We start from the raw sequence: 16,022 nt of genomic DNA on the forward strand, positions 1-16,022 counted from the left end.
AGTTCAGGCTGGTCTTGAACTCAAGCGATATTCTAATGCAGCCTTGCGGGGTGGGGGATGGGATTATTGTCAGGAGTCCTCATACTGTCTGTCTGTCTTTCTTTCTTTTTATTTTATTTTGAGGAATGATTCTGCTATGTAACTTAAGCACTGAGATTGTATAGTAGCCCATACAATTATTACTTTTCAGTGGAGATACAATTTTGAAAACTCTATCTACAAATTCCCTGGTCATTTTGTAAAATATTTCTTAGACAATTACTAAGGTCCACTAAAAAGTCCACATGATTTCCTTTTAGGTTAGTGTACATGAAGATTACCTAGGGAAAGGGGGCTTCTCATTAAATCTATCCCATTTCCTACGAAATGAAGGTTTGGGATTAATTCTCTAGCTGTGTCTTAAAAATCCATAGCCATCTTTTTTATACCTTCTTCTTCTTGAAGGCATACAGATCATAAGAAGGTAAGTTTTATTAAATGCCCAGGCTAGGAAGGGCTGTGTAATCTGGTAAGACCCTGGCCAGCCAGGCTTGCCTTGGCAGCATGGGTGCTGAGCTGTAATAACTGCTGTTGTGGGAAGAATTCACTCTTTCCTTATCTCTCACCTGTGGTGGACAAACTGGAGTCAATGGAGCATTATTAAGAAAAAAATGAATATTTCTTCAACAAAGTAGGGTACAATAGGCTACGAAATTCCAATTTATACCCATGCAAATCACTAAGTTGATTTAAATTTATATTGCTACAGCTGAAGTTTAAAAATATTAAAAACTAGCTTCTGTGTATTTAAGATGTTAAAAACACCATAAGACACACTAGAAATATCAGAGAGTATAATGCATAAAAGAAAAACTTGACTAATGTTCAAACTTGGCAAACTGTAGCCAGCACCTGATTCTAGAAATGAACACTGCTGTGCCAGGAAGTAGTCTTTGCAGTTTCTTCTTCCCACTCTAACAAACAGTGGCACAACAATAGCAAACTTTGGTTCTGTTTTCATTTTGTATGGGCAGTCCTGACACTGACTCTCATGCAACTGGACAAGGTTCTTCCACTGAGGTGTTTACTCAGTCCTGTCTTTACCTTTAAAATTTTGTGACAGGAACTCATTAAGGTTTGGAGGCTAGTCTTGAACTTGTAATCTTCTGGCTTCTTCCCTGTGAACAGCTGGAACTATAGGTCGACAACACTAGTAGTTTCTTTCTGGTTATAAACTTAATGCAAATGGCACCATACAAGGTTTTTGAGTCTACATCACTGTGCTTGGAAGATCCATCGATAGTTGCATGTTGGGATGGTTTGCACATCCCCATTGCCCTTCAGTACTTTGCAGTGTCAATTTTCTACAACTTGGTTGCTTAACTTTGTTGTTGTTGTTGCTTTCTGCTGCAGTTCTTGAGCTCTTTGTTAATTCTGCTTTGGAGATTTTGGGAACTGTGCTGGTAGGAAAATTTTACCCAAGTCTACTAATGCACAAATTCATGTACTTTTGTTGGTCCTACTGTTAGGAGTAGAAATGCTGGGTCACATGGTATGTTATATGATACAGCTATATTAAAGCAAACCTACTGGACAGGCGTGCAAGTGGTTTGTGCCTGGCTCTTACTGAGGCTCATGTCTCCAGATCTCCATCAGATGCTTGAGCCTGTGGTATTCCCGTCAGCCATTCGGGAGCTAAGCAGTCATCTCCTGTGCATCATGTACTTCTCTACTATCTAATAATGTTGACCACCTTTTCACTAACCATCTTGGTTATTTTAAGTGGCTATTCAACTATTTTCCCCCTTAAACTTTTTTGAAATTAAAATATAATTTTATCATTTCCCCTTTCCCCTTTCTTCCCCCCTAATCCTTGCCACATACCACCTTTGCTAGAAAACTTGTGGCCACTATTTCTTTGTTGTTATATATGTACATACATTTGTGTGCATGCATATATGCACATGCACCTGTGTCTACATCACAGCTCATGAACCTAAGGCCTTACCTAGGACCATACCTAGAGGGACTGGAAAGCCTGTAAGAGGCAGAGGAACCAGAGCTTTGCTATGAGATTTTATCTCCTAGAAATGTCAAAGTCTCATTGACACGGCTGCCTGAGCAAGGCACCACCATAGACATGCTAATGTGAAGGCTCATGAGAGCTCAGCCCTAAACAGGGAACTACGGGTAACTAAGGAAGGCTGAGAGTTGAAGAAATAGTTTTGTGCAGTAGAGAGTCTAGTACCAAGTGTCGATATCCAATACCAAGTGGCTAATCCTAGAATTATATACACCTTTTGTCTGTTTAGAATGAAGACACTGTGTTTTCTTTACAGATTCTTTAATAATGGTGCTGCTGATGACTTTACTGTGACTTTCCGAAGTTAAAGTCAGGAGGGTGGATAGTTCCACATAAAGGCTGGGTGCCTGGGCAGAGAATTCTTAGGGTGGAGGCTTGTTTTTTCCCCATTGCCAAAACTGCTCTGATTCTGTTTCTGTCATTTAACATTGAAACTGCCTCAAGACAGAGTGAAATGTTAGAGGCACCAAGAGAGAGAGGTTCAATTTGAGTCTGGTTGCCTTTTAACTAGCTAACTATCTGGACTTCTTTCCACCCAAATATTCTCCCTTGGAAAAACTAAAGACAATGGTATTAAACTTGACAAATTTCTATGAAGCTTTAACAAAGAATGTTGAATGGAATGTAGCCACACGGAATTACCAAGGTCTGTTAATTCATTACACAACCAAACAGTATACCTACGTGCCTTCAGGCCCTCTGGCTGCTCCACTTGTGGCTTCATGGGACAATGCTTGTTTGTTTGTTTGTTTATAATCTGGCTTTGTTGGCACAAATATGGCTCTCCCCAGAGTCTGTCTTCTGAGACCCATCCAACCACAACCTCATCTTACACACGTGTCCCTCTGACAGCAATGACGAGAGCCTGGCCCACATGCTTTTGCACTTGGTTGTTTTGTCATTTTCTTATGTGGTAAAGTGGTTTCTGTCAGGGAAAATTATTTATAGTCTCCTCACATCCTCACCCAGAAATGACATACTGAGAGGGCTGCAGGTAGATAGATCAAGCCAATAGTAATACTCAAGGTTTGTCAGTGGGCCACCTTCCTCAAATGGAGCCTAGTATTTGTGTTGCTAATATCCAGACTCTGAACCAACTATGTGTAACTTATAGGAAGAATTCTCATTCAGATTTTAGGAAGAAAACTCTAACTTCTAATAGCTTCCAGGTATATACTCAAAGAGAAAAGGCCTATTCAGAGGATCATGAAAGGCTCAGCTCTTGTGACAAAAAAGTTAGAGCCGACCCCAGCTTTCAGTACAATTCTGTGACTAGGTCTGTGGAGGGAGGAAGATGCTGCTCTGAAGCCGCCGGTGATCTAGGATAAGGATGAAAGTGAGTAGTTCCTCCATAAGTGTCCTAAGTTGTATATACAGGCCGGCTGGCAGCTACCCACAGTGCCCACAGTTCCCATGAGAACTCTCAACAGATCCTTGATGGAGACATACACCTCAACAGAGCACCAGAACAGTGTGTGGGGCATGGTCAGTGGGAGAGGTTGATAGGCCTCTTACGGGGAGACTCCAGGGCATATGTACACTCCTCAATCCCCTTCAGTACACACTGTGTACCTAAAGTAGGACCCCAGCTATCCAGACACACAGCTTCAGCTGTCAACTTGACACAACCTAGAGTCATCTGAGGAGGGACTCTCAGTTATGTCAACGAAGAACTGTTTTGATTACTAATTGATACAGAAGGGTCTAGGTCACTGTAAGCAATACCACCTCTAGGCAGGCACACCAGGGTTGCATAAGAAAACGACTGAGCAGAAGCCAGAGATCACACAGGTAAATGGCATTCCTCCCTGGCTTCGGCTTCAGTTCCCGTCTTGATTTCCTTCAGTGTTGACCTGGGATTCTGAAATATAAGCTGAAATAAACCCTTTCTCCCCTAAGTTGCTTTTGGTCAGAGGGTTTCATCACAGTAACAGCAAAGTAAACTAGAACTGTGAGGAAGGAAAGCACAGGGGAAGATTAGTTTAGAAACTCAAGTTGTTGGTTCTAAATCCTAGTGGCAGGGCTAAGGCCCAAACAAACCGATACTGAAAGTCAAAGGCACAATGTCAAACACATAGGAAAATGTCCCCACCAGGAACTACGCTACAACACATCTCTGACAGAGAGGGGAATGTCCCAGTTTTCCTCCTTTACAGACTCCTAACAAAGGTGTCTAGGCCTGGCTACATGTTAGTTCAGCTGAGTAGATGAAGGTGATATCTTCATTAAAGAATATTTGATATTAGTTAAGCCCTGAGTAAAATTCAGATGTTTTAATGTGAATGCTAGAGTCACCTAGTTTATCCCAGTTAGATAAACTTTATCTTCTGAGTGAAAATATTCTCAATTGCTGAATTATTAATTTGATCTATTTCAACCAATTAATTCCAAAAGAATATATTTTCCTTTCAGCATTGAGGAAAACATACACACACACACACACACACACACACACACACAGGAGAGAGAGAGAGAGAGAGAGAGAGAGAGAGAGAGAGAGAGAGAGAGAGAGAGTTTTAAGCATTTAAAAAGATCTAACATTGAAATATTAAAGTAATCAAGGAGGGTTAGGTAGCTGGCCCAGAAAGCAAGCTGAGGTTAATGACTATTGTGGCTCAACTCTTCATAGTTTCACTGATCCTTCTTCCAGCTTCCTACTCTATCCTAACCATGGAGCTAAGTTCCCTTTGTCCAGTGTATCTATACTACATATGCTACCCTCCTGCCAGGCACACAGCAGCTATCTGCAGCTAAACTGTGCTTACATTTAAGGAAACATGGAGAAATATCAAAGAGCAGCTATGCTGACAATCTGCATATGACAAATAAAAATCTATAAAAATGCTTTTTAATGAAAAGGTGAAGGCTCTTACTTAATACGGGAAGGAAAATAAGAACTGTATGTAGAGGCCATGAAAGCTCTACAGAGTAGCATTTGGAAATGAGAGATAAAAGGCCAGGTGATAGGTGGGGGCGAGTGTAGGTGCACATCTATGCAACATTTACTACAGAATAAAGTAAGCTTTACCATAGGTATGCTTGCACAGGAAAAACACAGCATATACAGCGTTTGTACTTGGTGGAGGTGGAAGGGTTAAGGTCATGTCCTCTATGAGTAATAGCACTACTATGGTTGTATGTAGAACATCTCTGTATGTGTTCATGTGTGTGGGTACATGTGCACATGTGAATGGACGTGCACATATGGATGTCAGCAGAAGCTGGCATCAGGTGTTTTCCCTATACACTCTCGACCTTAGCTTTTGAGAGAGAATCTCACTAAACCTGGAACTCACTGATTCAGCTAAACTGACTGGCAGGACAGCCCCATGGATCCTCTTGTGTCTGCCTCCTAGGAGATGCTGTTACAGACACTTGCTTCTGAGCCTGGACTTTTTATGTGGATACTCGATCTGAACTCAGGTTCTCAGACTTGCTGTAACCACTTTGTGAATGGAACCATCTCCCAAGCCACACATCATTTTTAAAGTCACATTCCTAAACCTATTTCTTTTCTATACTCACTGCTTTTTGCTTGAGTTAGCGCCTCTGCCTCAAATAAAGATACTCCTAAAATCAGGTGAGAGCCCTGGGGTTGACCTGGTGTCAAACTAGGAATACCTGGAAGTGTTAGGGAGGGCACTGGTGATCTTTCCAGTCTCCACCGACCCACAAACACTGGACTTTCTTCCTTTTTCTGGTTCCTCATGCTAGCAAGAACATTCCAGTCTTCTCACTGAACCTTCTCAGTGTCCCCAAGCACTCTGTATTTTCACAGGATAGCTCTTAGTGCTTCATCATTGTAACTTAGCAGTCTAGATTTGGTTCTCATGAGAAATCCTGTCAAGAATAAACAGCAGGTGTACTGGCTCCATTTTCTTCCTCTGTAACCCCTGACAAGGGAACCTCGGTGTCCCATATTTCAAAAAATTAAAGTCTCTGAAGTTTTCTTGTTCTCCCAAGAACAAGAAATTTTATGAGGACTTGGCAAATATAGCTGATTTTTATAAAATGTTGGCGATATCTGGCATCTGGTACCCAGGGCAGAGTTCCCTTTCTTCCTATATAGTTTCATGAAGAACAAGCATGGCATTTCCCCATGTGCATGTGCAGTACAGAGTCACATGCTGAAAATACAACAGGACTAGGACTAACTTCCAGAATCCATGAAACTGAGCAGAATGGGTCTGACTAAAGATAAGGACGTGTGGCTTTATGTGCTTCACATAAAGCATCTTGAAAAATGCTGTAAACAATACAGAACAAGAAGTGAAAAACTGTCTGTAATGCAGGGGACTACCACAGCACAAGCCACCAGCAGGGCTTCCACCCTGAGGAGAGAGCAGGGTATGGAGAAGGTCACCCACAAGCTTGTTCATTATACTTCATCACCCACCTTGTGATATCGCAGACCAACCCATGAATGCAATCATCTACACAGGTATTACAGACACATGGCAATAAAAAGTTTGTATATCTCAGACATGTATATAAATGAGTATGTGTCTGATACAGACTGCTCTGGGAGGGCAGAAGCAGGCAAGGCTCAAAACAAGAGTCTGTGGGAAGCCTAGATCTCTGGTGTTAGATGAAGAAAGGGGCCAGAGGGCAGGCCTGAAGCTTGACTTACAGCCAGTGATCCTACTGTCCTGAATACCTGAAAGGGAGGGAGAGAAGGAGGAAGGAGGAAAGGGAGAGGGAGAGAGAGAGAGGGAGGGAGGAAGGGAAGGAGGGAAAGACAAAGAAAGACAGACAGAGAAAGAGAGAGAGGAGAGAGAGAGAGAGAGAGAGAGAGAGAGAGAGAGAGAGAGAGAGAGAGAGAGAAACATTTCGAAAGGAATTCTAAGCTACTGTGGGCAAATCTTCACCCACTGCTTTCCTTCCCTCTAGAAAATCTGTATAATGGCACTTTCCCATAAAAGAATGAAGTCATGGCTTTGGGTGATATTGGAGAAAACATAAATATCAGATGATGAACACATAGGACTGAATGAATGGCCAAATGATTGGGAGAACTCAAGACAAGTGAGTATTCAGTCACATATGTGCCACACCAACCATGTCTTGGGGGAAAAGGCCCAGAGAAGCATATGGTGTGCAGACTGAGGAACAGAGCATAGAAAAGCAAGTCTCTTGAGAAGTGGCTTGTTTTAGGTCTAGGGCAGAGAAGACACAGATGAGCTTGAAGAACTCAAAATCACAGCAGGGTCACTTTGAAGAACACTGTCAACTGGAGGCAGCTGGATTACAAAACAAGGAAAATAATACCATTGGTCTAGAACCAAAAAAATATAATGACTAATTGATTAAATACATCAAAAGGGAAGGGTAGATAAGTAAGCTCTCATGCACAGCTTGACATGATCTGTGAAGACGCGGATAAGTACAACCTTCTCCCCATTCCTAAGGTGCACACTAACTGCACAAGGACTTGATCCAAAGAACACAAGGTAGGAAGTATGTGGGAAGGTCTGGAGGGCAGGAAACTTTACAATGTAGAGACCTCAGCCAGGTGGTCAGGGTGCTGGTGACATAGTGGGTCATAGTGACAGGGAGTGAAGCTGAGACTTCACTTCTGTCCACTGCCTCTCCTTGACCTATAACACTCATCCAATCAGGAGAAAGTATGACAGAATTCTCAGCTGAGAACATTCTGTAAAATTCCTGACCAGTGTTGAAGGTATTAAATATAAAGGCAAGTACTTGAAACTGTCAAAGCCAGGAGCCATCTAGAGAAATAAAGAGTAAATGCTGTAAGTATAGCATTGTGGATGGATTCTAGGAGGGAAAGGTGGGGTACAGCCTGTGGTCAACAGGAGTGCACCCATGCTGGCTAGTGGTGCAGACTGTGCCACCCTAATGGGGAGAGGTCAAAGAAGGGAAACTGGTAAGGTAGTTAAGAACCCTCTGTACTATCCTTACCACTGCTTCCTGTGTTCTAAACCTTCCACAGTAAGGCTTATGGTTTCTGATCCTATATGAAAGAAACTTGGAAGCAAATGCTTCTACACTCACACAGGAAAAGTGCTAGCCAGGAAATCAATAAGCCAACTTAGATCCAGCAGAGACGTAAAGTCACATGCCATGTCACTGACCCCAAACTGGCAGATGGATGCTGCAGCCTTCAACTACATGTGAGGAACTGCTGCAGGCTCAGCACAGCCTTGTATGACTGCATGACTGCTAGGTCTGAGTGGGGTGAGTCAACCTGGCAGATGGATGCTGCAGCCTTCAACTACATGTGAGGAACTGCTGCAGGCTCAGCACAGCCTTGTATGACTGCATGACTGCTAGGTCTGAGTGGGATGAGTCTTAGGGGTCAAGTCCCAATGACTTTATGTTCTAGGATCTCAACCAGCTTTTCACTGTCAGGGAGGGAGAAAAAAATCACCCTAGCATATGACAGGGAGGCACAATGTGAAGACATCAAGGTATAACTTCATAAGGATATTCAATGACCATAAAAGTCAGCCGAGAAACAGACTAAAAAGATATCAGAAGTAGGGGACCAGGATAAAGACGGTATGGCTCTTTAAGAACTCATACATATGCTTTACCAAAGGCTCATTACAAAAGAATGTGAATATTACATGTCCTCACAATCTAGAAATAATAACTTGAGAACCTGGGAGGGGGGAGTAAACGAATCCTATTTATTTTAGGACAGTCAATTGGTAATTTGCAGATACAAACCCTGATATTTGAAAACCATCAACTTTAGCACTAGTTTTTAAATCATTTTTCTTGAAGTGACATAGCTCATGGCAGAGACTCTGTAAATTCAGCATTTTCTTCAGTTTTGCTTTCTTTTCTTTAACTTCTGTTAAATGCAAGTAAAATTCAACTGAATGCTTATACTTCATACAGTAGATACAGGATGAACACCATGGTTAAAAGCTGCTTTCTTGTTTTTGTCTAGTCCCTTTAATTCCTTTTTATATCTACCCATGTATCTGCCTATACATTTGCAAAATTAAAATAGCACTCAGAAGGCAGGAACATTCATTATAGTTAGAGAATGACTGAGTAACCTGTTGTTTTCTTCTATTTCTTTTATCATGCACAATTTTAATAAGTGAGCATGCATCACTTTTATAGAAACAATAAAAATGATTACTCTTTTTTTAAGTTTAAAGGAATGGTTAAATGAACACCATATGTCTTTTTCCTTTTAATAACCTTCGATTTGGGGTGATTGGATTGCAAATCCTAGCTCAGCAAAACACATGTTATACAATGGAGAGCAACATGCAGAACATTCTAGTTCCTGGTTTCATCATCTGCTCTGTGAAGGAACTGAGCAGAGATGTTTATGTTCCCACTCTGCGGAACTCCAGTGCTGGTGATTAAAATCTCTCCACATTGAGCTATAAGCAACACTTCAGACATGTGGAGGGGTTTACCTATTATCTTGGCTACACTGTATTTCTCTTAAGGAGTGCATCTTACTTCCCTTAAAACCTTCACAGCATTCTCACTTGAAGTGAGGCTCAGATGTGAGAGAGAATGAAGCCCAATATAATAATGGAACGTGTTAGTTTCTGAGAGGCTATGGAACAGGAAAAGGACAGGCACAAATGGCGACTCAGTATTCATGAGAAAACTCTCGAAATGGCATCTTTTCCGGCTATAGTCGCAGCCCTCCCAGCAGGAGTGGGAAATGGTGAAGAGGCATTTGAGCTCTTCAGGGAAAATTGTATATTAAAGTTAAAAATGATGACTGAGGTCAAATAAATTGGGTGTTTGTGGGAGATCTGATAGGCTGGAGAGTGCTGGAAGAAATTTTAACAACAGCTCTATGGCCTACTTTGCATAATTATGAAATTTGATTATGCAGAGCAAAACACTGGAAACAAACAGATGAGGATTAAAATAGCACTTTTTCTTTTTTGGTCTGAGAGAAATAATAACAACAAACTTGCTTTGCAATTCAGTAAATAAAACATTCTGGAGACAAAAGGATGAAAATTAAGAAAATGAAATCAATATATTGAGGCCTGCTGACTTCCCATGGAAGTTGTCTTTCTCTTAGTACATGAAGAATCTCCAAATCAAGTAATTAGCTTTGTTCTGAATGTTCAACCAACACAACTGTATGTGTCAGGTTCAAAAGAGTGCTGTATGAAGACCATTCGTAGGAGTAAAATGACTAACTCCAGCGCAGAAGACTAGAAACCTTAAATAGCTATACCTATACTCACATGTATGCAGCTATACCTATCCTCATATGTATGCATACGAGAAGTAAAACCAGAATTCTGTTAAGCCGTGGTATTTGATCAGCGTGAAAATTTCATTTGGATGCTGGTTTTAACTTTTCTTTCTGATTCCCAGTGAACACACCTAGGCTAGCTTTCTTCAGTCATCAAACGCCAACTCCAGCGTCACCGTTTATTACAGGTTGCTTGCACCATCAGAAAGGCAAGCTAAAGGTAATAGAAAAGTCTGCTTCCATTAAAAGCTTTCCCCTCTTGGCCAAGTCTACTTTTTAGGTTGAAGTCCAGGACGTCTTGGAGGCAACAGAGAGTGTGGGGTTTGCTGAGTGGCAGCATGATTAGTTGACATAGAACTACTGGCTGCCCTAAAGTGTAGGAAATAAGTAATGAGAAGCTTTGCTTATGCTTCATGATGTTTTTAACAATAAAGCAGATAAAACTGAATCACTGAAGAAAAACCAAAGCTAAAAATGTTGTGGAGTCTTAGAGTTCAAGGAAATCATGTGACTTCTATGAACACGTGTATGTCCACTCCTCATTTCCTAGTTAGTAACACTTAGCTACCCACCTAGCATTTAACTTTTAAAGCCTGGCGGGGAAGACGGAATGTGGGCCTCGCATTGGTAAAATCAACTCTAGCGTGCCATTTCCAAAGAGACCTACCTGCATATAACTGGCAGCTTTTGAAACAGCCACACCCTGCAGGCTTATGGCTATAAATTTCAGCCTCTCAGCTTTTGAGAAATGCAAATAAAGAAAACTCATCAAAAGGTTGCCATAATTCTCACAGCTGACTAGAAGGAAGCATTTTTGACTACTCAAAATTAATAGCAGCTCCCAAGGCCTTATAGGTCCAGCTGTCACTGAGAAATACACTCACAAACAAATAAGCAATTCTCTCGGGTTTGATTTGTTAGTGGCATGAAGCAGCGGCCTTTAGGGAGCACTGAGCCACCTGCAGACCCACTGCACACAGGATTTATGAGCCCAGGCCCTCCAGACTCTGGCACATGGTGACTCTCGTGACCACCTGCTGTAGGAGAACATGGCGAGACCTTGTGGGTTGGTCAGTTAACAATTCCAAGTAGGGTACATCACTAACACATACTGCTTTCCTCTTCTCTCCTAAATGCATCAACATGGAGGCACCAGGCTTGGGAATGTAGACAGGGCCGCATGGCTTCTAGACATATTTGGTATAGAGATTACTGTCCCCCCACACAGTCTCACTCTTCCCAACACTGGTGTCAATTTCATTCAGGTGTGAACCAGTGAAGACAAACCTGATGGCATTCATGTATGTTGCAGAAATTTTTGAAAGTAAGGAATAGTCAGATCTGTGAATATTAAATACTGCTTTTTCAAGATTAAATAAGAAGTCGAATTTACTTCAATGCTTGCATTTCCCACCTCTTGCTATGATGTTAATTGTCTCTCTCTGGGTCTAAAACAGGCCAGAACTTGTCACTTGTAATGACATTCAAAAGAAAGGAACAATTTTTGGTTATCTAGGTTAGTATCCACAGGGACTTGCTATGAACAAATTTTTAGAAAATAGATTTTGTGACATTTGGTCTCATCTACAGAATTCTGTAGATTAGAAAATACAGTCATGAGAGGGAGGCACAGGATCAACATGAGACCAACAATCAGCAAACATGAACCACATTCATTTCAAGTTCTTCATATGACTTTTAACTAACTTCTTTCTGTCTCTGATTTTTTTATTTCTAAAGTGAAAGGATGGGCTGCTCAGGCATGAAGGACTCTTAAAATGTGGATTTCATACTCTGAAAATCGTTTCTAGCTGCAATCTATCTATCTTTCACTGCTACAGAAGACGGGACAACACAAGCCCACATCTCTGGAAAGTCAGGACTTCATTACTGCTCATGCCTTGGCCTGTCTTTGTTGTTAATGTCAAGACTAGTCATGGCGCGCTCTCACTGGTAACCGGCTCTTATGTTTAGCATTGAGATCTATGAAACTGTGCTGCCAAGATGTATGTGAAGGGAAAAATGCAGGCAGTATCTTAATTAGGGGCCTAAAGATCCTATCCAGAGGAGGCTGCTGTGTCACTACACACTCCTGGATCCTACATAAAACTTACAAAATCAGGATTTCCTAGTCTATAGTCTCTTTCCACATACTTTAGAAAACCCTTTCAAGGTAATTCATTCTCTCTGAATTCAGGTCTGTATTTCTCTACTTGCTCTGGAAGCAGTGGCTATAACACATCTATCCACCAAGCAGAGAGAGGTGCAGTGTAAACCACTCAGTTGGCTGCCTGTGCCTTGGATGATAACATACCCAGGTCAGAAAGCATCTATTTTTGTCTACATAGCTATTTTGTATTTAAAAATTCAAGGAGGCAAGGAGCTTTGTAAAACTGAATTCATTGAAAGCTTACTGGATGTTCCTGTGGATCTGGTTGGTAGCATTATAATTTTGGAAGTGAGTACATCTGCAATTTTTTGTACTAACGGTGGCATGCTGGATATAAGCCTGTTTAGAATACACTGCAGTGATGAATGATTAATAGCTCTCCAACACAAACATGAGGCCAATAGCTGGCTCCTTTTCTCATCTTTATTTGGTGCTGCTTTGGAAAAATTACTTGGAAAATAAAGGTGAGAAATGGTTCTATAAGCACACACTGAAAGTCCACATACGAATTAAGTAACCTCATATCTGTTTTCTTCCCTCCACTGGTACACACTGGGCACCTAGTGAAGAGCAGAAGATACAAAAACCAATTTCTCTAATATAGTGACTTACTAGTTTTATTTGAAGATTCTAAAAATATTTTTTCTCACTCAGCATCATAAAAAAAAAAAAAAGGAGCTCCTTTAGGGATGTATGTGATAGAAAAGGATTGCATTTGACACCAGAGAACTTCTATAACTTACTGATCTTTAAGTGATGAATTAGGTATGGTATAGACAGGCTGTGTAGCCTATTATATGTAATTTTTTTTACCAGGCATGGACATCAGAAGTTCACTTAGTACTTGCTTTGATTGTGTGTGTGTGTGTGTGTGTGTGTGTGTGTGTGTGTGTGTATGTGTGTGTGTGTGTGTGTATTTTGCCTATATATTTGTGTTCCATGTGTATGCCTAGTGCTCACTGAAGCAAAAAGAGAGTTCCAGAACTCCTATGACTGGAGTTACAAATGACTGTCCATGTTGGTCACAGAATTGAACCCAGGTCCTCTGGAAGAGTGGCTAGTGCTTTTAACTGCTGAATCAGCAGCGCCTTTACTATATATTTTAAGATACAACATATCCAATTTCATTGTTCATTCTTTTGCCTTTCAGCAGCATAACACAAACTGGCTTCAGAATTATTTCTAACCAAGAATATTACAAATGATCCTCAATCAATTCCAATGTTACTTGCTTTCACTGGAAGATTCCCCTGGGTGAGGGCACATACCTTAGTCTCTGCCTGCTGCTGTAAGAAACTATCTTAGTCAGGGCAATGTTTGCTCAACAGAAATCTACTTCTGGAGATGGAGAAATTCAAGACTCAAGTGAAGGAGACATGGTGAGGGCCTGTTCACCACAAATGCCTCCTTTGTTGCCCTCCTCTGGCAGCAGAGAGGGACTAAGTATTTTGGGCTCCCTTTATTAGGGTTCCGATCGCATTAAACTAGATTTCAACTTTATGACTTAGTCACTCCCCCCATAGGTCCCACTATAAAATCACTAAATATGGGATAAATTTTACACATGAATGTTGGAGAGCACAAATATTCAGTCTGAGGCAATTCCCAGAAGGCTGGGCATACAGAAGGGAGAGCAGTTTGGTAAATAGAAAAAAACCGCAGTCCTGTAGAAGGTTGGGCAGTAACCATGATCTTTGAGCCTGCTACAGCACAAGTTCCCTCCATGGCCCTGTGGATTATAGATTTATGGCCTATAGAAACAGATTCTGCATGAAACAGATTCTGAGCCTAGGACAGTTGCCCACAAAGCCAGAAGGAGGCTATACCAGGCCTTAGTTATTCATTACAGTGGGTGAAAACTGGTGTGCTTTTAAACATGTCATCTTCTTTCTAGCTTCTTCGTGAGCATGATTCTTGGACTTGAGACTGCATCAGGACCCATGAGTGTACATCCTGAAACAGTATTTCCACCGTTTTCTTAGAGGAGCAAGTGAACATGCAAAGGAACTTTGTTCCTGAGGACACAATATGGCTGATATTTCAAAGACACAATGATTTTAGTAAAAGTACATGGTTTTTCATACATACACAAACAGAGAGCACTGTGGAAGTGATCTGTGTGGTGAGATATGAAAAGCACGCAATCTGGCAGATGCTGCACATCCTTCAATGCTGCCTGCAGTTACAGGAGGCTACTGTGATGTACTGCAAACTAGCTGTGGTGTTATCATTTACAGACATGGAGTCTGAAAACATGGGGTTAAATTTGATTAAGACCCTGTACAAGGTCAACAGAAGAAACAAACAAAGCCAGAAGGTACTGTTGGTCTGCATGATACATGTCAGTACATCATGGGGGGAAACTCAGTCAGAATAAAGGAGCCAGACTGTGTGCAATTTGGGAGAACCTGCTAATATTTAAAAGATGCATGAATAAAAACAAATAACAATTGCCCAATCTCCAGATAACGCAGCATCTTCTTCAGTGGGAAGAGAGCCCACTGCTTCTCTGAAGGGAGTAGGAACCACCGGTGTCAGTCCTATGCTAATGCACTGCTCTTCAGTAACAAAGAGGAGCAGGGAGCCAGGCTTGGTGGACCCTTTAATCCCAGAACGTGGGAGGCAGAGGCAGGTGAATCTCTTGAGTTTGAGGCAGAGTTTGACACAGTGAAACCCTGTCTCAAAAAACCTAAGTAAACAAACAAACAAACAAACAAGCAAACAAATAAATGAAAAAGTGAATAAATGAACTTAATTTCATTTTTTTCCTTGTCACTGTCCTATAAGAAAAAGCTTAAAGCTTTGTTTTCTATCTTTTCACCCCCAACTCCTCCATTTCTTATTGTTTTATGGAAGCAAGTGGCTTAATTTGGTAAGTTGGTTTGTTTATAAAAACCCTTGGTGACATGCCAGATCTCTAGTGATCAATAGCCCCTTATTGTTGTCAGTGGCTTACTATGCACATGTAGATCTCCGTAAAGAAACATTACAACAAATAATTGATCACAGTAATGGGGTTACATGGGGAGATGAGGTGAGTAATGGTTAAGGAGTTTGAAGATGTTCTCCCAAGGGTGATGGTTGTTAGGATTCTCATCTTGCCTGAGTTCAGAACTGTCTTCTTGATGTTATATTTGCACAAGTCAACTGTTTAAGCACAACTGAACAATAATAGAATTTCTTCACAGAAGTAAGTTTTACAAGTGGAACAGAGATGTAGATAAGCCCATAAATGTCCAGAGAAGGAGTTTAAAAAAAGAAGGGTCTGGAAACTGGACTAATACTCTATAGAATGCTGGAAATCTGAAAAGCTGCTAAGCCAATTTGGTTAGTGGGCAATAATGCCCCAGAAAACATGACATTCATCCCAGTAAGATACTTCCAGACTAGAGAAATGACAGTTTTTCCTCAATACTAAGTGAATCTACGTGTATGTCTTTTATAGAGGCTATGGCAGTCCTGCCTGTGGAGTTTTGCCTGTGAAAACAGTATCTCCACTTTAGCATGGGATCCCAGGCCAGAGGTACTCATATCTACCCACGTGGGGCCTCATCTCTCAGGTGTGTAGGCCATCACCT

At 41.2% G+C, this 16,022-nt stretch overlaps 1 protein-coding gene across 1 annotated transcript in view; it reads right to left on the reverse strand.

Annotated features, from left to right (window-relative positions):
• The window catches only part of Kif16b (kinesin family member 16B), a 290,355-nt gene that overhangs the window by 31,727 nt on the left and 242,606 nt on the right, over positions 1–16,022 (reverse strand). The window lies entirely within an intron of this gene.

Source organism: Rattus rattus, chromosome 5 (genome assembly GCF_011064425.1).
Source record: "Rattus rattus isolate New Zealand chromosome 5, Rrattus_CSIRO_v1, whole genome shotgun sequence".
NCBI classification, from domain to species: Eukaryota; Metazoa; Chordata; class Mammalia; order Rodentia; family Muridae; genus Rattus; species Rattus rattus.